Source organism: Oryx dammah, unplaced genomic scaffold (genome assembly GCF_014754425.2).
Source record: "Oryx dammah isolate SB20612 unplaced genomic scaffold, SCBI_Odam_1.1 HiC_scaffold_24, whole genome shotgun sequence".
NCBI classification, from domain to species: Eukaryota; Metazoa; Chordata; class Mammalia; order Artiodactyla; family Bovidae; genus Oryx; species Oryx dammah.
The window spans coordinates 44578338-44602950 of record NW_024070208.1 but is presented as its reverse complement, the minus strand read 5'-3'; positions in this window follow the sequence as shown (position 1 = coordinate 44602950).

Here is a 24613-nt window from a genome sequence, read left to right as displayed (position 1 = left end):
CAAAATATACCATGTTCATGTATCAGAAGAATCAAAATAATGAACATGAATATACTACCCAAAGAAATCTATAGATTCAATACAATCCCTAACAAGTTACCAACAGTATTTTTCACAGAACTAGAACAAATAATCTCACAATTTGTATGGGAATATAGTAAAACCTCTAACAACCAAGGCTATATTGAGAAAGAAGAATGGAACTGGAGGAGTCAATCTGTCTGATTTTAGACTATACTACAAAGCTACAATCATCAAGACAGTATGGTACTGGCACAAAGACAGAAATATAGATCAATGGAACAAAATAGAAATCCTAGAGATAAATCCACGCACCTATAGACACCTTATCTTTGACAAAGGAGGCAAGAATATACAATGGAGAAAAGACAATCTCTTTAACAAACAGTGTTGGGAAAACTGGCCAACCACTTGTAAAAGAATGAAACTAGAACACTTTCTAACACTATACCGAAAAATAAACTCAAAATGGATTAAAGATCTAAATGTAAGACGAGAAACTATAAATCTCCTAGAGGAAAACATAGGCAAAACACTTTCTGACATAAATCTCAGTAAAATCCTCTATGACCCACCTCCCAGAGTAATGGAAATAAAAACAAAAATAAACAAATGGGATCTAATGAAACTTAAAAGATTTTGCCCAATGAAGGAAACTATAAGCAAAGTGAAAAGGCAGTCTTCAGAATGGGAGAAAATAAAGCAAATGAAGAAACTGACAAAGAATTAATCTCAAAAATATACAAGCAGCTCAATACCAGAAAAATAAGTGACTCAATCAAAACATGGGCCAAAAAAGTAAACAGACATTTCTCCAAAGACATACAGATGGCTAACAAACACATGAAAAGATGCTCAACATCACTCATTATCAGAGAAATGCAAATCAAAACCACAATGTAGTTCTATCTCATGCTGGTCAGACTGAGTGTTATTAAAAAGTCTAAAAATAATAAATGCTGGAGAGGGTGTGGAGAAAAGGGAACCTTCTTAAACTGTTGGTGGGAATGCAAACTAGTACAGCCACTATGGAGAATGGTGTGGAGATTCCTTAAAAAACTGGAAATAGAACTGCCACACGACCCAGCAATCCCACTGCTGGGCATACACACCGAGGAAACCAGAATTGAAAGAGACACTTGTACCCCAATGTTCATCACAGCACTGTTTAGCTAGGACACGGAGGCAACCTAGATGCCCATCAGCAGACAACTGGATAAGAAAGCCAGGGTACATATAAAAAATGGAATATTACTCAGCTATTAAAAAGAATGTATTTGAATCACTTCTAATGAGGTGGATGAAACTGGAGCCTATTATACAGAATGAAGTAAGTCAGATAGAAAAACACCAATACAGTATATTAATGCATACATGTGGAATTTGGAAAGATGTTACTGTATGTGAGATGACTCTATATGCTAGAAATCAAAAGAGATACAGATATAAAGAACAGACTTTTGGATTCTGTGGGAGAAGGACAGGGTGGGAAGATTTGAGAGAATAGTGTTGAAACATGTATATTACCATATGTGAAACAGATCACTAGTCCAAGTTCGATGCATGAAACACAGCACTCAAAGCCAGTGCACTGGGACAACCCTGAGGGATGGGAGGGGGAGGAATATGGGAGGGGGTTCAGGATGGGGGACGCATGTACACCCATGGCTGATTCATGTCAATATATGGCAAAAACCACTACAATATTGTAAAGTAATTAGCCTCCAATTGAAATAAATAAATTAATTTTTTTAAAGTCAATTGTTTTTCTATATACAAATAGTGAATAATTAGATCTTGAGAATTAAAAGAAATTACCATATACAGTAGCACTAAAAATAAATAGTTCATTATAAAGCTAGTAAAATGCATATAAAATCTGTATGTGAAAGACTACTAAATGCTAATGAATGAAATCAAACTGCTGTATAAACAGAGAAATATCCATATTAATTAATTGTAAGAAGCAATATTTTTAAGATGCCAATATTCTCAACTTTATCTGTGGATTCAACACAATGCAAAAAAAAATCACAGAAGGCTACTTTATGGTCAGAAATATGACTTAAATTTATGTGGAATGACAAAATACAGAATAGCCTACACAATATTAAAGAAGGTAAATAAATATAGAGCACTTATACATTATAATTTCAAGATGACAATAATTAACACAGTGTGATGTTGTTGAAAGAACATATCTATAGATTAATAAGCCAGACTCCATCAATGGAGCATAACTGAAAGTTTAAAAACATAGTAAACAGATCTTTGCCAAAAAAGCAAAGACAATTTCGTAGATAAAGGATTGTCTTTGCAACAAATGGACCTGGAAAAATTGGATGATCATTTGCAAAATAAATGACACAGACTCTGTCTTTACACATGTCACAACAATTTACTCAAAATGGACCATAGATTTAAATGCAAAATGCAAGACTATAAAACTTATAGAAGAAAATTTATGAGTTTTGATTTGATGATCCATATAAGAGACAATACCAAAAGTGTGATCCATAAGATACAAAAAAACGTAATTTGGAATTTATTAAAATGAAGTAATTCTGTCTTGCCAAATACACTGTTCAAATAATAAAATACAATGAACAGATAATAAAATACAATGAACAGCTTGGGTTTATCATTTCCAAAATACATATCTGATAAAAGATTATATCCAGAACATGAAAATAATCTTCAAATATCAAAATTAAAATAAAAATTAATAAAATGTACCATACTCCTATGAGGTTAATAGGGAAGTTTGATATGTCATATATGGAAATTCCCTATTTTCACGTTTTTTTCTATAAACCAAAAACTTAAAAAAACAAAAAAAAAATACTTAAGAAAATCAAATAACCACCTAAATTATGCTTAATATTATTATTAATTGTTTAATTAATTTAACCTTCATCAGCAAAATACTGAGACATCAACATAAATATATTTTTGACTAATATGAGATAATGCTGGTGACTTCAATTTGTGTTTTGGCTAATACTAATAAGTCATCTTTATGGAAATGTAATATTAAACTGACAATGAAACGTGTATGATGGATGCCAATCTGAAATTACTCTTGAGCTTTAAATTGTGGATTTCACACCTGATGTGTTTCAGTGTGTGTTGCTAACAAATGGAAAACATCTCTGTATCACGCCTAGCTAAATGATCTCTATTAACTTGATGTTAAATATCCTTTCAATTTTTTTGCAAAAAAGCACAGCATGCATTACAAATCAGGAGTATAAGAAATATAATCAATTAGATATGAGACTGACAATCACATGAAAAACACATCTTTAACTTAGAAGAAAATTTGAATGTTATCTCATCTTTTTTTTTTAACAAGGAGCTTAAAAGAATTAATAACAATTTTTTGTATTTATATAATACTCAAAAATTTCATGCTAAAATTTAACACAGCATGGCATAAACTGCCTGTTATTCAAGTCCCATGAAAAATTTTGCATTTACAGACATACTTTATTGCAACCATTACCTTTAAATACAAGAACTGTTTATTGTTAGCAACTTTGGGATAATTATAGGATTATTTTATATATAATTAATCATTTTACTATAAAACTTCATAGATTAACTTTTTTTTTCATAGATTAACTTTATGAATCCATATCACAAATGTAGAGACTCATTGGGAAGCAGAGATAGTTTATGTTTCCTTTAAGATAGGGACAGTTAATAATTAATAAATAACCCAAAGCTCAAAGTACATTTCAGAATTTAAAAAAAAATAGGATTTTATGTTGTTGTTCTCATTACTAATAATGATCCATCATTTCAGGAGTTTGGAAAGGCTGGTCCTTTAAAACTATGAGCAGATTAGATTCTAGGTCAAACATATTTTAAGGTCTAGAATTTGTTCATCTTCCCAATATTTTCAATAATTAGACAATAGCGTATTTTTGCTAACATCTGACCCCCATAGATCTTCAAAGAGTATAGTGAAGTGAAGTTGTTCAGTCATGTCCAACTCTTTGCGACCCTATGTACTGTAGCCTACCAGGCTCCTCCGTCCATGGTATTCTCCAGGCAAGAGTAGTGGAGTGGGTTGCCATTTCCTTCTCCAGGGGATCTTCCCAACCCAGGGATTGAACATGGATCTCCTGCATTGTACGCAGATGCTTTACCGTCTGAGCCACCAGGGAAGCCCAAAGAGTATAAGGAAAGATTAAATAAAATCTAATGAGCTAGAACTTTCAGTTGGGAAAGGACCAGTAGTAGGATCTACTTAGTCTCCCTTGATCTCCGAATTCTTTTCATTTTGCTTAAAAATTATTTGGAATTATGTTTGCTCTTTTCTCCCATTATCCTGACTGACAGTGGAGAAAAATAAAATAAAACTAATAAGTAAACTCTGTTAAAAGATTCAGCAGTATCAGAAAATTACTTGAAATCTATGACAGAATTACTTAAATTTACAAAATTAAATGATTCACTCAGTACAATTATTAAGGTCAAACTTCAGGATAAGGCTCCAGACCTCCTTAACAAGAAACTACAGGGTAAGGGTGTGGGAATACAGGTGGTTCTTAGAACAGAAACCAAACCCTCAATCTGAATGTTCACATCAAATCAAACATTATGTACCAGACTTAAATGTTATATTTCTATAAATCTGGCAGTGTTAAAATTATTTTCAAAAGATATAGACATTAATTACTACTGTGAACACAATGTATTCTTTGTGTGTAATAGGGAAGAACAAATTTGACTCCATATTGGATCTGATTCACTTTAATTATCATATTCTAATTTTTTCTGCTACAAGTTAACCACTAGTTTCCTATAATTTAAAGTGTACATAATGGCCCATCTTCTGGAACCTAACCTCACAAGTCTGAGCATTAAGCTAGAATGCTTTTGTTTAAGCTCTCAGGAAATATCTTGACCAGTTCAGTTCAGTTCAGTTGCTCAGTCGTGTCCGACTCTTTGCGACCCCATGAATTGCAGCATGCCAGACCTCCCTGTCCATCACCAACTCCCAGAGTTCACTCAAACTCATGTCCATTGAGTTGGTGATCCATCCATCCATCTCATCCCTCTGTCATCCCCATCTCCTCTTGCTCCCAATCCCTCCCAGCATCAGAGTATTTCTCAATGAGTCAACACTTTGCATGAGGTGGCCAAAGTATTGGAGTTTCAGCTTTAACATCAGTCCTTCCAATGAACACCCAGGACTGATTTCCTTTAGGATGGACTGGTTGGATCTCCTTGCAGTCCAAGGGACTCTCAAGAGTCTTCTGCAACACCACAGTTCAAAAGCATCAATTCTTCGGCACTCAGCTTTCTTCACATTACAACTCTCACATCTATACATGACCACTGGAAAAACCATAGCCTTGGCTAGACAAAACTTTGTTGGCAAAATAATATCTCTGCTTTTCAATATGCTCTAGGTTGGTCATAACTTTCCTTCCAAGCAGTAAGCATCTTTTAATTTCATAGCTGCAATCACCATCTGCAGTGATTTTGGAGTCACAAAAAATAAAGTCTGACATTGTTTCCACTGTTTCCCCACCTATATCCCATGAAAAGTTGGGACCAGATGCCATGATCTTCGTTTTCTGAATGTTGAGCTTTAAGCTAACTTTTTCACTCTCCTCTTTCACTTTCATCAAGAGGCTTTTTAGTTCCTCTTCACTTTCTGCCATAATGGTGGTGTCATCTGCATATCTGAGGTTATTGATATTTCTCCCGGCAATCTTGATTCCAGCTTGTGCTTCTTCTAGCCTAGCATTTCTCATGATGTACTCTGCATATAAGTTAAATAAGCAGGGTGACAATATACAGCCTTGACGTACTCCTTTTCCTATTTGGAAGCAGTCTATTGTTCCATGCCCAGTTCTAACTGTTGCTTCCCGACCTGCATATAGGTTTCTCAAGAGGCAGGCCAGGTGGTCTGATATTCCCATCTCTTTCAGAATTTTCGACCGTTTATTGTGATCCATACAGTCAAAGGCTTTGGCATAGTCAATAAATCAGAAATAGATATTTTTCTGGAACTCTCTTGCTTTTTCCATGAGCCAGTGGATGTTGGCAATTCAATCTCTGGTTCCTCTGCCTTTTCTAAAACCAACTTGAACATCTAGAAGTTCATGGTTCACGTATTTCTGAAGCCTGGCTTGGAGAATTTTGAGCATTACTTTACTAGTGTGTGAGATGAGTGCAATGGTGCAGTAGTTTGAACATTCTTTGCCATTGTCTTTCTTTGGGATTGGAATGAAAACTGACCTTTTCCAGTCTTGTGACCACTGCTGAGTTTTCCAAATTTTCTGACATATTGAGTGTAGCACTTTCACAGCATCATCTTTCAAGATTTGAAATAGCCCACCTGTAATTGACTTCAGGTAAGAAGAAATTAACACAACTCTTTCAGAGTATGGCTGGAACCAGGAAATATTTGCATCAATGTATCCCTGTTTGTTGTTGTTGTTGTTGTTTGTTTGTTTGTTTCTTTTTCCTTTACGTCCTCAACTCCCCATCTTTGTTACATAAAAGAAACTAGCTTTCAACAATCCAAACCAAAGATGATTCTTTTGGGACACTAGTCCACCATTCTTAGTGTTGGCTTTCCAAATAAAGTCACTACTACTTTCTCTAACAACTTGTTGCTTCGTTTATTGGCCTTTCGTGTGGCAAGCAGTATGAGCTTGAACCCAGTAATATCCCAAGTTTATTTTTCTTACTGTGGTGTTTCCAGCAACAACTGGCTTACATACTAAAATCTGATTTTTAAGATATTCTTTGGCTAATTTAAAGACTTGCATTAAACTATTTGAGTACATACATCAAAACTTTATACGTATGTTTTTCTCACCAGCCCTTTTTCAGAACTACCAAACCTTTGTTAATAGTGATGTCCATCTTTACAATGATAAGTTTTGCTAATTAACTTAGCTGTACTTGATCAAATCATTTTATTATTTTCTTGGACTTTTTCTGGAGTCAAAATTTCAAAATTATGTTTTCTACAGCACTGAAGTATCATAAACTTAGAGTAATGTTGCTCTTGTGCTCACCAATACTTAGAGCCCCAGATACCCTATGAAGAAAGGGGCTTGACTCTGCAATTGACCTGAAGACCTCTGTGCTTCTGCATAAATGTGTGAATGACAATATATAAATGAATGAAAGCATCACCTCTAGCTTCTCATTCATATGTGTGTTTGTATGTGTGTGTTTTGCAAGTGTTGGAGAACTATATAATTCATCTTCCTTTCTTGAATGTAATAAAATATTTACTGGGTGAAATGATCATTAATTATCAAACTATGGATAATGATTTAGGAAATATAAAAACAAACAAAAGAAAGGCAAAAAAGGAAAATATACTTCCCCCAACTCCTCAGGTGGTTCTCAGTTTTCTATGAGGCTATTAAAATTCTGTGGTGAAGAGTTCTGAAAAATGTGGTCCTTTGGAGAAGGAAATGGCAAACTGCTTCAGTATTCTTGCCTTGAGAATCACATGAATAGTATGAAGAGGGAAAAAGATAGGACACTTAAAGATGAACTCCCCAGGTCATTATGTGCCAAATATTCCATTGGAAGACTGGAGAAATAATTCCAGAAAGAATGAAGAGATGGAGCCAAAGCAAAAACAACACCCAGTTGTGAATGTTACTGGTGATGGAAGTAAGTCCTAAGCTATAAAGGAAAGTACTACATAGGAACCTGGAATTTTAGGTCCATGAATCAAGGTAAATTGGAATTGATCAAACAGAGATGGCAAGAGTGAACATTGATATTTTAAGAATCAGTGAACTAAATGGACTGGAATGGGTGAATTTAATTTAGATGACAATTATATCTACTACTGTGGGCAAGAATCCTTTAGAAGAAATGGAGTAGCCCTCATAGTCAACAAAGAGTCCACAATTCAATATGTGAGTAGGTGCAGTCTCAAAAACAACAAAATGATCTCTGTTCATTTCCAAGGCAAACCATTCAATATCACAGTAATCCAAGTCCGTGTCCCAACCAGTACTGCTGAAGAAGATGAGGTTGAATGGTACTATGAAGAGCTACAACACCTTCTAAAACTAACACCAAAAAAAATTGTCCTATTCCTTATAGGGGGCTGGAATGCAAAAGTAGGAAGTCAAGAGATACCTGGAATAACAGGCAAATTTTGCCTTGGAGTACAAAATGAAACTGGGAAAAGGCTGAAAGAGTTTTGCTAACAGAATGCACTGGTCATGGAAAACACCATTTTCTGACAACACAAGAAAAGACTCTGCCATGGATGTCACCAGATGGTCAATACCAAAATAAGATTGTTTATATTCTTTGCAGCCAAATATGGAGAAGCTCTAAACAGTCAGTAAAAGCAAGACTGGAAGCAGACTGTGGCTCAGATCAAGAACTCCTTATTGCCAAATTCAGACTTAAATTGAAGAAAGTAGGGAAAACCACTAGACCATTCAAAGAAAGAAAGAAAGGAAAGTGAAGTTGCTCAGTCGTGTCCGGCTCTTTGCGACCCCATGGACTGTAGCCTACCAGTCTCCTCCCTCCATGGCACTCTCCAGGCAAGTGTACTGGAGTGGGTTTCCATTTCCTTCTCCAAGGGATCTTCCCGACCCAGGGATCTAACTTGGGTCTCCTGCATTCCAGGCAGACCTCTGAGCCACCTTGATCTAAGTCAAATCCCTTACAATTATACAGTGGAAGTTGCAAATAGATTCAAGAGATTAGATCTGATAGAAGAGTGCCTGAACAACTATGGACAGAGGTTCCTAACATTGTACAGGAAGCAGTGATTAAGACCATCTTCAAGAAAATTAAATGCAAAAAGGCAAAATTTTTGTCTGAAGAGGCCTTACAAATAGCTGAGAAAAGAAGAGAAATTAAAGGCAAAGGAGAAAAGGAAAGATAAATCCATTTGAATGTAGAGTTCCAAAGAATAGCAGCAAGAAATAAGAAAGCCTTTCTCGGTGATCCATGCAAAGAAATAGAGGAAAAAAGTAGAATGGGAAAGACTAGCGATCTCTTCAAGAAAATTAGAGATACCAAGGGAATATTTCCTGCAAAGATAGGCATGATAAAGCAGAAATGTTATGGACCTAACAGAAGCAGAAGATATTAAGAAAAGGTGACAAGAATACAGGGAAAGTCTTCATAATCCAGATAACCATGATGTTGTGATCACTCACCTAGAGCCATTTATCCTGGTATGTGAAGGCAAATGGGCCTTAGGAGGCATCCCTATGAACAAAGCTAGTGGAGGTGATGGAATTCCAGTTAATCTATTCCAAATTCTAAAAAAAAAAAAAAAAAATGATGTTGTTAAACTGCTACACTCGATATGCCAGCAAATTTGGAAACCACAGCAGTGGCCACTGGACTGGAAAATTTTCATTCCAATCCCAAAGAAAGGCAATGGTAAAGAATGTTAAAACTATTGCACAATTGCACTCATCTCACAAACTAAGTAATGCTCAAAATTTTCCAATCCAGGCTTCAACAGTGTGTGAACCGTGAGCTTCCAGATGTTCAAGCTGGATTTAGAAAAGGCAGAGGAACTAGAGATCAAATTGCCAACATCTGTTGTCATCATCGAAATCCCAAGAGAGTTCAAAAAAAACTATTTTGACTATGCCAAAGACTTTGACTGTGGGGATTACAACAAACCGTGGAAAATTCTGAAAGAGATGGGAATACCAGACCACCTCGGTTATGTAGGTCAAGAAGCAGCAATTAAAACCAGACATGGAACAACAGACTTTTTCTAAATTGGGAAAGGTATAAGTCAAGCCTGCATATTGGCACCTGGTTTATTTAACTTATGTGCAGAGTACATCATGTGAAATGCCAGGCTAAATGAAGCAAAAGCTGGAATCAAGGTTGCTGGGAGAAATATCAATAACCTCAGATATGCAGATGATATCACCCTTATGGCAGAAAGTGAAGACAAATGAAAGAGCCTCTTGTTGAATGTAAAAGCAGAGAGTGAAAAAGATGGCTTAAAACTCAGCATTCAGAAAACTAAGATCATGGATCTGGTCCCTTCACTTCATGCAACAAGATGGGAAACAATGGAAACAATGACAGATTGTATTTTTTGTGGCTCCAAAATGACTGCAGATGGTGACTGCAGCTATCCAATTAAAAGAAGCTTGCTTCTTGGGAGAAAATCTATCACCAACCTAGACAGCATATTAAAAAGCAAAGACATGACTTTGCTGACAAAGGTCCATCTTATGAAAGCTATGTTTTTTCCAATAGTTATGTATCGATGTGAGAATTGGGCTTTAAAGAAAGCTGAGTGCCAAAGAATTGATGCTTTTGAACTGTGGTGTTGGATAAGACTCTTGAGAGTACCTTGGACTTCAAGGAGATCCAACCAGTCTATCCTAAAGGATATCAGTATCAGTCCTTCCTGAAGGACTGATATTCATTGGAACATTGGAAGGAGGATACTGAAGTGGAAACTCCAGTATTTTGGCCACCAGATGCAAAGACCTGACTCACTGGAAAAGACCTTGATTCTGGGAAAGATTGAAGGTGGGAGGAGAAGGGGACAACAGAGGATGAGATGGTTGGATGGTATCACTGACTCGATGGACACGAGTTTGAGTAAACTGGAAGTTGGTGATGGACAGGGAAGCCTCTTCTGCTGCAGTCAATGGGGTTGCAAAGAGTCGGACACAACTGAGCAACTGAACTGAACTGAATTAAAATTGAGCTTTGGAAAGTGGAGAGATTTGAAATAGCCATATGGGAAATGGGAGTTTATTTGAGAAATGAGCATGAACTTGGAGAATACCATTTTTTTTTGCTAGGGAAATAGAGAGAAACCATGACGTTTTACATTCAAATGGGTGCTATTTGACATTTTATCACAAGATGGTGATGAAGTTTTTTGGAAGCAGAATACAACCATACACTCTAACTCTCCTTAGTTTTAGAAAACTAAGATCATGACTTCTGGTCCCATCACTTCATAGGAAATAGATGGGGAAACAGTGGAAACAGTAACAGACTTTAGTTTGTTGGGCTCCAAAATCACTGCAGATGGTGACTGTAGCCATGAAATCAATAGACATTCACTCCTTGGCAGAAAAGTTATGACCAACCTAGACCACATATTGAAAAGCAGAGACATTACTTTGCTGACAAAATCTGTCTAGTCAGTAGTCATGTATGGATGTGAGAGTTGGACTATAAAGAAAGCTGAGCACTAAAGAATTGATGCTTTTGAACTGTGGTGTTGGAGAAGACTCTTGAGAGTCCCTTGGACTGCAGGGAGATCCAACCAGTCCATCCTAAAGGAAGTCAGTCCTGAATACTCATTGAAGGGACTGATGCTGAAGCTGAAACTCCAATATTTTGGCCACCTGATGCGAAGAACTGACTCATTTGAAAAGACTCTCATGCTGGGAAAAATTGAAGGTGGGAGGAGAAGGGGACAACAGAGGATGAGATGGTTGGATGACATCACCGACTCAATGGACATGATTGTGAATAAACCCTGGGAGTTGGTGATGGACAGAGATGCCTGGTTTGCTGCAGTCCATAGGGTTGCAAAGAGTTGGACAAGACTGTGCAATTGAACTGAAGTGAATTTTAGACAATCATAAAAGTCTACAGTGTTATATCCTCAGTATATCATTGTTCTATATCTTTTCATCAGTGGTGGTGTATTTCCTATTTTCCATGGGGCCTTCATCTTTATCACTTGTAACAGTCCTCTAATCAACTAGCTATTCGACTTTGTCAGTTTTATTTTTTTTTCTAGACAACATTCAAGTTTCTTTAATTTTATGACATTCAGTGATTTTCATTTTTTTTCATTTTTTATTAGCATGTTTACTATTTATTTTCCCACTAGCATAATCAAATAAAGAAAATATTTTGAAAATTCAAGACAAAAATTCCTGGCAGCAGGTTTTGGGGACAATGAATGATACAGTGACTGTGTAAATCATTTCACTTTACTCATACAGAGCTTCTACCTCAATTCATTGGGATGCTTGAGTGGGTCATTTGAATAATACATACAAGGAAAATATGCCTCTAAACATATTTAATTCTCCCCTGAAGATGTCATAAACTAATATTCTTGATCCTATGCAGATCCAATTATTTTTCCCTTGGTAGAAATAATGTTTACTCATGATTTGAGGAAAGCAGAATGAATGAAAACTAACAGTCTCTCATATTTCTGGGGACTAGTAACCTCATTTACTTCTCACAATATTATGTGCTTGTGATAAAGAAATGGAATGTAGCACAGACAAAGTGGCTATTTTCATTTTAATATCTGGTACTGTGTAAATTGAGATAACCCAGGCTGAGTTGCAGAGGTAATGAGACAAAAATCTCAGGGACTTCATACAATGCATGTTTATATTTTGTTCACAGTTTGTGTCTATTTCAGGTTGGTGTTCATGGAGACGGAGTGAGAACATAGGGGTTGTGACTGACATCATTCTTATTCTGTGAGCCAAGCTGACCTAGCCTCTCTGTAAGGAGAAATTTCTTGGTACTTGTGAACGCAAAGGGAGAGAAGTGTCTGCCAATCAAGCATTGTAACTTAAAGGCTTCCACCCTAAGTGACTAGCCCTTAACTTACACTAGCACACTAGCACTTCATTTACAAAAGCCAACCAAATGGTTAGGCTTAACTTCAGAGAACCAAGGAAGTACCACCCACATTCACATGCCAGAAAAGATGAGAGTGGAATGTACCTGTGCACAGATCTAATGAGTTCATGGGCACTCTGCACTTTTTTGCCCACAGACAAGAAAGCTGATTTTAAAATACTGAAGTCATTTTCAAGTACAATTGCATAATTAAATGTTTTATATTCCCTGTGGATCTTTAGCTGTATAATTTCTACACTCTTAAGTATGTGACATAATCAGTAGTAACACATTGAATGACTCTTAGAGATTAACAAATAAGAAGTATTGATTAGAGATTTACAAATTGAATAGCCCTAAATATCTCAAAGAATCAACCGGTGGCCAGGGTTTCTTGATTTCTAGGAAGGCAGTGATGAGAGAATAAGCAAAAGTCCAGCAGGGGGAACTCCACACTCAGTCATTGGTTCTGATCAACAATTATGTTTGCGTGTGAACCAAGATCCTACTTCAGTGACAACATATATAGTAACTAGACTGGGCAAAGAGAGGGAATTTTTTTCTTCCTCTAGATATGCTATAGTACAATTTCAGAGAATCCAATAATTCTACTCTGCCAAATGCTGTTCCCCACAAAAGTTGTCTTGGTATGCCTTGTATAAAATATCCATTTATTTCCCCACATACAATAATTCAGGAAGAAAAATTTCATTTGATAATTTTCATTTCAGTAATATGTGTCATATGTCCGGCACTGGACTATAGACATAACATTTTTGTGGTGTTTGTACTGCGAGGGATGGAAAATAAATGTAAATAAATTAGAATACCATATGGCTAGCACTCTAACAACTCAAAGCATTACTAAAAGGACATTAAAAATATAAATAAAATAAAAAAGAACTTTCCTTGAGAGAGTTTAAGAATTTTTTCATGAAACCGATTCTATTTGGAATAGAAATTTTCCAAGTGGTTCAGTTCAGTTCAGTCGCTCAGTCATGTCTGACTCACCAACTCCTGGAGTCCACCCAAACCCATGTCCATTGAGTCGACGATGCCATCCAACCATCTCATCCTCTGTCGTCCCCTCTTCCTCCTGCCCTCAATCTTTCCCAACATCAGGGTCTTTTCCAATGAGTCAGGTCTTTGCATCATGTGGCCAAAGTATTGGTGTTTCAGCCTCAGCATCAGTCCTTCCAATGAACACCCAGGACTGATCTCCTTTAGGATGGACTGGTTGGATTTCCCTGCAGTCCAAGGGACTATCAAGAGTGGAGAAGATCTTTATAAGAAAACAGATCAAGACAAACTGTATCTTCAAAAATACATTGTCACTTAAATCTGGTGCTATAGACCAGAGAATAGGGACAATCGCAATGAGGGATTAACAGATATTTTAGTATTGTGGTTGTTAGTATTATAGTTGCTTCAGTTAAAGAATCTAGATGATCAGTTAGTTTCATAGGAAATTCCCTAGCAAAACAATCTCTTTAACATTTACCTTTTCATTACCTTCATTTCATGCTACTAATCCCTCAGAGTATTATTTAGTACAGAGTTGAATTCTGTCTTCTTTGATCACCCTGTCTAGTAAATTTTACAGCCCTGAAACATCATACCTCATTTGAAGGGTTGACTCTCAAATAATTTACAGCTTTTTATTCCTGATTTAGTATAACCAAAAAGATGGAAACACATCTGTCCTACTCATCACTCCATCTATATCAGAACATTGTGTGTCAAATAATATTAACATAGTGAAAATATAACAGAAATTGAATCACAAAAGGTAACCAGAAATATTCTCAGAGAATCTTGTCAAATAGAGGTCATGGTATATTTTGCACCACTGGATAGTTTCACTTTTGTGTATAAAAGAAACCAAATCAGAATACTTTTGTTAATTGATTACATAATACTACACACCTATTAACAAAATATTAATTAATTTTGCCTCTTAAACATGATAGTATTTCTTAATATTGGAGTTTAATTTATCTAACACTACATAGAGTATTCAGTGTTCATTTATCTTTCTTGAAAGTCAGTTTCATCCATAAATGATCAGAGATGTTACAGTATTTGTCCTTGAATCTCCATACACATGTTAAATATCTTCTTCAAAATTAATAAATATTTATTGTTTTAACTCTTCATAAAGTATTTCATTATATCTGGCTTGAAAGGCAGGGCAACCACATCTTATTCTTATTCACAGCCAGATAGATCATTTAAATTATTTACTCAGAAAGCATTATTACATGCAAATTTATATTTTAAATGCTAACATGAATTATATCCCTGATCTATTCCTCAGTGAACTTCTCTGCCAATGACCTATTTCCTGAAGACTTGGAAACATTATAAAATCTTCCAACATTCTCCCCTGGGACACTCTGAACCTTTACACAAGCATATTTTCAAATGGAATTAGCCCCTGACTTACAAATGACCATTGTATTAACTTTATATCTCCTTTATAAAATAATCTCCACAGAGGCTATCTCTACCATTGCTATTGAAGTTGTCAACACACACACACACACAGACACACACACACTGAGTGTGGCTATTTTGAGTAAGGGGTCATTTACTCATGTCCACTTCTTGGTTCATGAGCAGTATGAAATCGATAGAAAGATGCATATATCTATATTTTAAAAACTTGGGATTTGACCCTGATAATTACTAGGTATGACGCTTCTTTCTTTCTCCTAACTACACCTGTATACCAGGTCAGTTAGTACATACCTAGATGGCAGTTTTCCAGAATGGGATCCAGAAGATTTTAATATAAATATATTTCAGCAACATGAATTATCTTATTGAATTGACGTATTACTAGGTCATAAGTATGAGATGACCACTTGATCGAGTCACTGCCTTCCCAGTATCTCTATATTAGCCAACAGTAAAGCCAAAGTAGGGACATAAGATTTTATGTAAATTTAAAAAATACCTTTGTCCCTCTTGCACCTATCCATTTTGGACTAAAAATTTGTGTATGAGTAAGATGTGATTGAAAAATAGGGGAAGTCACAGCTATTGGAATGGAGTGTACTGACTTTGTACTGATGGAGTATGAGCAAAAATCTTAGCAATTATTTAAGAAATATCTTAGATTCTTGGAAGAATATAAGGGACCCCAAATCTTTCTTATAAGATTTTTATAAGAAATGAAGGAAACTAATATTCTTTCCCTTTGAAAATCACCACTGGAGCCCTTTCTATGAAGAAAGTATCTTTATCTAGTTCTCCGAGATGGTTTCAATCACCTTGTTTATATATATATATATATATATATATATATAAGTTTTCTCTTTGTGGGAATGCAAATTGATAAAGCCGCTATGGAAAACAGTATGGAACTTCCTTTAAAAATCAGGAATAAACTACGATACAACCCAGCAATCTCACTACTGGACATATATCCTGAGGAAACCACAATTGAATAAGATACATGGAAACCAGTGTTCATTGCAACACTATTTACAATAGCTGGGACATGGAAATAACCTAGATGTCCATCAACAGATGAATGTATAAGACAGTTATGGTACATATAGATAATGGAATATTACTCAGCTATAAAAAAGAACACATTTGATTCAATTCTAATGATGTGGATGACCTATTATCCAGAGTGAAGTAAATCAGAAAGAGAAAGGAAAATATCATATATTAAGGTATATATATGGGATCTAGAAGGATAGTACCAATGATCCCATGTGCAGGGCAGCAAAGGAGACACAAAGATAAAGAACAAACTTCTGGACACAGTGGGAGGAGGAGAGGGTGGGATGATTTGAGAGATTAGCATTGAATATATACATTACTATATGTAAAATAGATAGCCAGTGGGAGTTTGATGTATGATGCAGGGGCCCCAAAGCCTGTGTTCCCTGTGCTCTATAAAAACCTAGAGGGATGGGATTGGGAGAGAGGTGGGAGAGGGGTTCAAATGGGGAGGGACAAATGTATACCTGTGGCCAATTCATGATGATGTTCAGCAAAAACCATCACAAATATTGTAAAGGAATTGTCCTCCAGTAAAAAAAAAAAAAAAAAAAAAAAGAAATGTAGTTATGTACAATGTTGTATTTATTTCAGAGCCTACAACATGATGATCCATCATTTAAATATATTACAAAATAATCAACATGATAAGTTTAGTAATCATCTATACTTATTGAAAATTATTGTGGTATTATTGACTACATATCTTATGCTGTATGTTATATCCTAATGACTTATTTATTCCATAACTAAAATAGTGTATCTCTTAATCCCTCTCACTTATTTTGCCCAATCTCCAACCTCTCACCCTCTGGCAACCACATTTGTTTTTTTTTCTAAATCTGAGTCCGTTTTAGCTTTATTTGTTCATTTGTTTCATTTTCTAGACACCACATGTAAGTAAAATCATACAGCATTTGTTTTCTTTGTCGGATTGATATGTTTGATTTAGCATAATGCTCCTTAGGTCCATCCACATTATGGCAAATGGATAAATATACATATATATATAGACAGATATATATGTTTCAGTATATATATCTATATATATATACATATATATATATTTGTTGTTGTTGTTCCATGGATTTTAAAAAAAAGCTTTATTGAGGTATAATTTACAAACCATAACGTGTATATTTCAATATATATATATACCACTTTTATTTTATTCATTTATCTATTGACAAACACTTAGATTGCCTTCATATTTTGGCTATTGTAAATAATGATGCAAAGAACATAAGGGAACATGTGTTTTTGTCACAGATATGCCCTGCTTTCTCTGGATAAATACCCAGAGATGGAGTTGCTGGACCACATGGTAGTTCTATTTTTATTTTTTTGAAAAACCTCCATAGTTTTTTTCATAATTGTTGGACCAATTTATATTCCCATCAACAGTAGATGGCAGTTCCCTTTGCTACACTTGCTCCTAACCAACACTTTTATTTCTTGTCTTTTGGATGATAGACATATGACAGAAGTGAAGTGATATCTCACTGTGTTTTAATTTGCAGTTCCCAGATGATTAACAATGTTCTGTATCTTTTAATATGTCGGTTGGCCATCTCTATATCTTTATTGGAAAAATGTCTATTTAACTACTCTGTATATTTTTAATTGAATTGTTTAGGTTTTTTTTAAATATTGTTTTGTGAATTCTTTGTATATTTTAGATGTTACCTCATTATTGGCTATACAGTTTGCAAATATATTCTCCCATTCAGTAAGTTGGCTTTTCATTTTGTTGATGCTGTCCTTCCTTATACAAAACATTTTCAATTTGGTATGATTCTATTTGTTTATCTAGCTTTGTTGCCCTTGTCTTGGGAGACAGAAGCAAAAATATATTGCTAAAACCAATGTTTTAATCTACAATTTTATGACTTACATTTAAGACTTTAGAATGTTTTGGGTTGATTCTTTTTATATAGCATAAAAAAGTGTCCAAGTTGCATTCTTTTGCATGTAAATTTACAGTTTCCCCAACATCATTTATTAAGAAGCTTTTCCTATTGTATATTTTCACCTTCTTTTTCCTAGAATAATTTATTATATAAATATGGGTTTATTTCTAAAAAGATATAGTAAATTCATCTTTGCTATATAAATATTTATTTATTTTATTACATTGATCCTTTGTCTGTTTTTGTGCCAGTACCCTACTGTTTTGCTTTGTGGTATAGTTTGAAATGAGGGAATGTGATTCTTTCAGCTTTGTTGTTCTTTCTCAAGATTGCTTTTTCTATTCCAGGTCTTGGGTGATTCCCTGTAAAGTTTTTGATTATTTATTCTAGTTCTATGGAAAATGCCGTTAGTATTTTTATACAGATTGTATTTTTATACAGATTGTAGTTTGCCTTGGATCATATAAACATTTTAATAATATGAATTCTTTATATACAGAGGACTCTGTATCTTTACATTTATTTGTGTCATCTTCAGCTGCTCCCATCACGTCTTATAGTTTTCAGAATAAGATCTTTCTAATCCCTGATAGCTCAGTTGGTAAGGAATCCAGCTTCAATGCAGGAGACCCAGGTTTGATCCCTGGTTCAGGAATTTACCTTGGAGAAGGAAATGGCAACCCACTCCAGTATTCTTGTCCAGAAAATCCCATGGACAGAGGATCCTGGTGGGCTATAATCCATGGGACAGCAAAGAGTTGGACATAAGTGATCAACTAAACCACAACCACCATTCCATGGTTGAATTTATTTCTAGATATTTTATTCTTTTGATGCAATTGTAAATGTGATTGTTTTCTTAATTTCTCTTTCTGATAAATTTTCATCAGTGGATAAAAATGCAGTAGGATTATGTATAATAATTTTGTATCCTAAAACTTTACTGTATTCATTTATTAGTTTTGTTTTTTTGTGGACAATTTTTGTTTTTTTAATATGTATAAAATTATGTCATCTCAAACAATGACAGTTGAATTTCTTTTCCAATCTGTAGTTCCTTATTTATTATTTTTGTTCTATTAATAATTGCTAGGGCTAGTATTTCTAATATCATGTTGAATGAAAGTGGTAAGAATGCACTTTCCTGTCTTGTTCCTAATCTTAGATATCTTACAGGAAATGTTTTCAGTTTTTTACTGTTGAATATGATGTTAATGGTGAGTTTGTCATATATGGCCATTATTATGTTAAAGTACATTCCTTTTATACCTATTTGATAAGTGTATTTTTGTTTTTTATCATACATGAATGGTGAATTTTGATAAAATCTTTATCTACATCAATTGAAGTGATCATATATTTTTTGTTCTTTAATTTGTTAATGTGAATGTGATATATCACACTGATTTGCAGATATTGAACAATCCTTGTATAGCTGGGTTAAACCCGACTTGATCATGATTTATAATCCTTAAATTTTATTGTTCAATTTGATCTTATAATATTTTGTTGAGGGTTTTTACATCTGTAGTCATCAGGTATATTGATCAAATTTTTCTTTTTCTTTGTAGTGCTTTGTCTCATTTTGATATCATGGTAATTCTAGCCTACTAGAATGAATTCAGAGATGTTTTTTGCACCTCAGTATTTTGGAATAGTTGGAGAAGGAATATACTGTAGGAATTAATAGTATAGGAATTAACTCTTTTATAAATCTTTGTGCAATTTCCCTGTGAAACTGTCTCATCCCAGACTTCTGTATTTTATGACTTTTTAAATTACTAATTCAATTTCATTACCAGCAATTGGTTTGTTCAGATTTTCTACTTTTCTTGTTTCAGCATTGGAAGATTATACATTTATAGAAATTAATCCATTTCTTTTAGGTTTTTCAGTCAATTGGTATGTAATTTTCTTCTAGTAATCTCTTATGATCCTTTGCATTTCTGTGATGTTGATTGTAACCTCTTCTCTATCATATAATTTTACTTATTTGAATCCTCTCTTTTTTCTTCATGAGGCTGATTAAAGGGCTATCAATTTTATCTTTCATTTTGAATCATCATCTCTTATTTTCATCAATCCTTTGTATTTTTTTTAGCTTCTATTTATTTTCTCTCTGATTTTTATTATTTGCTTCCTTCTACTAATTTTGTTATCTTACCTTCATTATGTGTAAGGTTAGATTGTTTATTTGGTACTCTTCTTGTTGTCTGAAGCAGGCCTATATTGCTATTAATATGTTTTCCTCTTAGAACTGTTTTTGTTGTATTCCACAGAATTTGGGCCACTGTGTTTCTTATTTATTTCAATGTATTTTTTTTTTTAATTTATCTTTACTTTTTTCATAGACCCTTTGGTTGTCTAAGAGCATTTTGTTTAGATTGAATATGTCTGTGGGCTTTTTTTTTCCAGTTAGCTTATTTCTAGTCTCACATTTTGTGGTAAGAAAATATCTGATTTTATTCTAAATTTGCTGAGATTTTATTTGTGGTGTAACATGATTTGCCCTGAAGAATATTCCATGTGCACTTGAAAATAATGTATATTCTGCTGCTTTTTGATGAAGTGTTCTCCATGTATTTTTCAAGTTCATCTGATCTAATATGTCATTTAAGTCCAATGTTTCCCTATTGCTTTCTGTCTTGATGATCTATACATTGATAAAAGTAGGAGTATTAATGTTGCTACTATTATTAAGCTATTCTCAATTTCTCTCTTAATGGCTATTAATATTCACTGTGTGTATTTAGGTGTTCTTCTGTTGGGTTCATATATATTTACAAATGTTATATATTTTGGTGAGCTTGTCTGATATAAGTGATGTTATTTAACTTATTAACTTATTTAACACCCTGCTTATTTAACTTATATGCAGAGTACCTCATGAGAAATGCTGGACTGGAAGAAACACAAGCTGGAAACAAGATTGCCGGGAGAAATATCAATAATCTCAGATATACAGATGACACCACCCTTATGGCAGAAAATGAAGAGGGACTAAAAAGCCTCTTGATGAAAGTGAAAGAAGACAGTGAAAAAGTTGGCTTGAAGTTCAACATTCAGAAAACAAAGATCATGGCATTGGGTCCCATCACTTCATGGGAAATAGATGGGGAAACAGTGGAAACAGTGTCAGACTTCATTTTGGGGGGCTCCAAAATCACTGCAGATGGTGATTGCAGCCATGAAATTAAAAGACACTTACTCCCTGAAAGGAAAGTTATGACCAACCTAGATAGCATATTAAAAAGCAGAGACATTACTTTGCTAACAAAGATCCATCTAGTCAAGGCTATGGTTTTTCCAGTAGTCATGTATGGATGTGAAAGTAGGACTGTGAAGAAAGCTGAGCGCCAAAGAATTGATGCTTTTAAACTGTGGTGTTGGAGGACTCTTGAGAGTCTCTTGGACTGCAAGGAGATCCAACTAGTCCATTCTAAAGGAGATCAGCCCTGGGATTTCTTTGGAAGGGATGATGCTAAAGCTGAAACTCCAGTACTTTGGCCACCTCATGTGAAGAGTTGACTCATTGGAAAAGACTCTGATGCTGGGAGGGATTGGGGGCAGGAGAAGGGGATGACAGAGGATGAGATGGCTGGATGGCATCACCGACTGGATGGACATGAGTTTGAGTGAACTCCAGGAGTTGGTGATGGACAGGGAGGCCTGGCGTGCTGCAATTCATGGGGTCACAAAGAGTCGGACATGACTGAGCAACTGAACTGAGGTCAACTGAACTGCACCTCAGATTATTTTTGTTTTTGTTGGTATGGGATATCTTTTTCTATCTCTTCATTTACTTTGTATATATCTTTATATTTGAAGTGAATCCCTTGTGGACATCATACATGTTAATGTCTTGTTATTTTTAGCCATTCAATCTTTCTATGTCTTTTGCTTATAGCATTTAATCCGTTTACATTTAGAATAATTATTGATGAATATCTATTTATTGTTATTTTGTGGTTTTCTGGTAGTTTTGCAGTTCGTTTCTATTACTTTCTTCTCTTGATCACTTCTCATGTGATATCCTTAATGTTATTTTGGGCTTCCTTCCTCGTGTGTGTGTGTGTGTGTGTGTGTGTGTGTGTGTGTTTATTTTTATTTTTTATTTGTGTTTATCTTGAGGTTTATATATAACAACTTATATGTACAGGTATATATGTTAAGTTGACGTTCACTCACATTTTTATGTTTTAGTATTATGTTATACATTTTTTATTTTGTATATGTATTAACTAATTGTAGATATAAATGATTTTGTTTCTTTTTACTTTTAGCCTTCTTATTAGCTTTGCAAATGGCTGATCCACTACTTTTAGTATATACTTGCCTTTACCAGTGAGATTATTTTCTCTCCTAATTTTAATTTGTTTGTGACTCTTTGTTTCGACTTAGAGAAGCCCCTTTGACATTTCTTTTAAGGCTTGTTTAGTGGTAATGCACTCCTTTAGCTTTACTTAATCGTGAAACTTTTTAATCTCTCAATTCTTATTAATAACCTTGGTATCTAGACTATTCTTGGTGGTAAGCATTTCCCATTTAAGCTCTTTGACTATATCTTGTCACTCTCTACAGTTTCTGCAGAAAAGTCAGGTGATAATCTTTTACGAGTTCCCTTATACATAACTATTTGCATTTCTTGCTGCTTTTAGGATTCTCTGTTTATGTTTAATTTTTGGCAGTTAGTTACAATGTGTCTTGGTGTGGACTTCTTTGAGTTCATCTTATTTGGAATCATCTGTGCCTCCTGGACCTGGATATGTTTTATTTCTCATGTTAGGGAAGTTTTCAAATATATTATCTCTTAAATAAGTTCTTTGCCTCCTTCTCCTGTCTTCTCCTTTTGTGACTCCTATAGTGTGAATGTTAGCACAATTGTTGTTTTCCCAAATAGCCATTAAACTATCTTCATGGTTTTTTTTTTTTTTTTCAGTTAAGTATGTGCGATTTCCACTACTCTGATTTTCAGATCATTAATCCATTCTTTTTATTATCTAATCTACCTTGATTGTTAATTCTTTCTAGTGTTTATTTTATTTTAGATGTTGTATTCTTCAGGTGTAATTGGTTCTTTTTCATGTTTTCTAACTCTTTCTGTTGAAGTTCTTTCTGTCTTCATCCATTATTCTCCCAAGTGTGGTGAACACCTTTATGCTTATTACCTTGAACTTTTTATTAAGTAAATTGCCTATCTCCATTTTGTTTATCTACCTTTCTGAAATTTTGTCTTATTCCTTCATTTGGAATACATTTCTGTTTCCTCACTATGACTAACTTTTTGTCTTTATTTCTTTGTGTTAGATAAATCCATATGTCTCTCAATCTTGGAAAAGTGTCCTAATGCAGATGTATTGTGTGGCCTAGCAAAATGCTGCCCACTGGTCAAGAGAGCTATATGCTCCATTGGTGTTTTCTATGAAGGTTGTGTACACTCTTCTGTTGTATCATGGCTAATTACTGCTGGTGCACTGGTAGTTGAGGCAGGCCCTCAGCCCATTAGCCTGTGAAGTCCTACTTTGTGCAGCTGCAGCCAGTCCACTGGTAAGCAGGATAAGCCTCTGGCTGTGAACCCTGTCTATAAGTGATTTTTAATGGTGCTTTCATGGGTGAAATATGTCCCTGCCTACAAGATCTGGCAGTTTGTGACTACTGTGTACGTGCTGATGGTCCCCAGAACTAATTGATTAGAAGGAGGATTTCAACATGGTACCTGCTAGTGTTGGTGTCATCATAATAGAATGAGATCACTGCCAGCATCTCAGTCCCCAGTGAGAATCCCAACTGCCTCTGCTTCTTTTGAAGGCTCTCCGAGGTCAGCAAATGATTTTGATCTAGGAACTTTTTAAATGACTGCTTCTGTGTGGGGCTCAGAACATGTGAAATTTGTGTATGCCTTTTAAGATCTGAGGCTTGGTGGCCCCCATCTCTCTGATTCATGTAAACAGTTTTGGGTGCTTGTCTTCCCAAGGAAGGACCCCCAATCTGGGAAGATCAACGTGTCCTTGGTTTCTTCATCCCTCTAGATGTTGCATGTGTCTCTTTCTTTATATCATTAATTATGAAACAATCTTCTGCTCATCTTCAGGTTATTTTCAGAGATAGTTGTGCAGTAAATATTTGCAGTTTTGTTGTGCTCATGGGAGTAACTGAACTCAGGATCTTCCTTCTCTGTCATTTTTAACTGATCCGGACATGATTATTTTAAGTTAAAGAAGATGTTGGTTGCCCATTACCTCTCAGAAAGTCCTCACCATGATATCATTGTTCCTTTCTAACTTTATTGAGAATTTATAAAAAAAAATACCAGGGCTTGCCCCCAGCTCTAATACACTTCTCAAGAAACACTTGCTGCCACATCTTGATTTACACACTTGCATTTTCCTACTTATCACTCAGTCATTTCATGCGTAAGATAGAACGGACAAGAGGACAATTTTGACTTGTTTTTTCCTCAATGGTGTCTCTAACAACAAAGATTAGGCTCAATTATTTTAAATAAATTTGAAATTCTTAGACATATCTGCCATATGTCCATATTCAGTTCAGTTCAG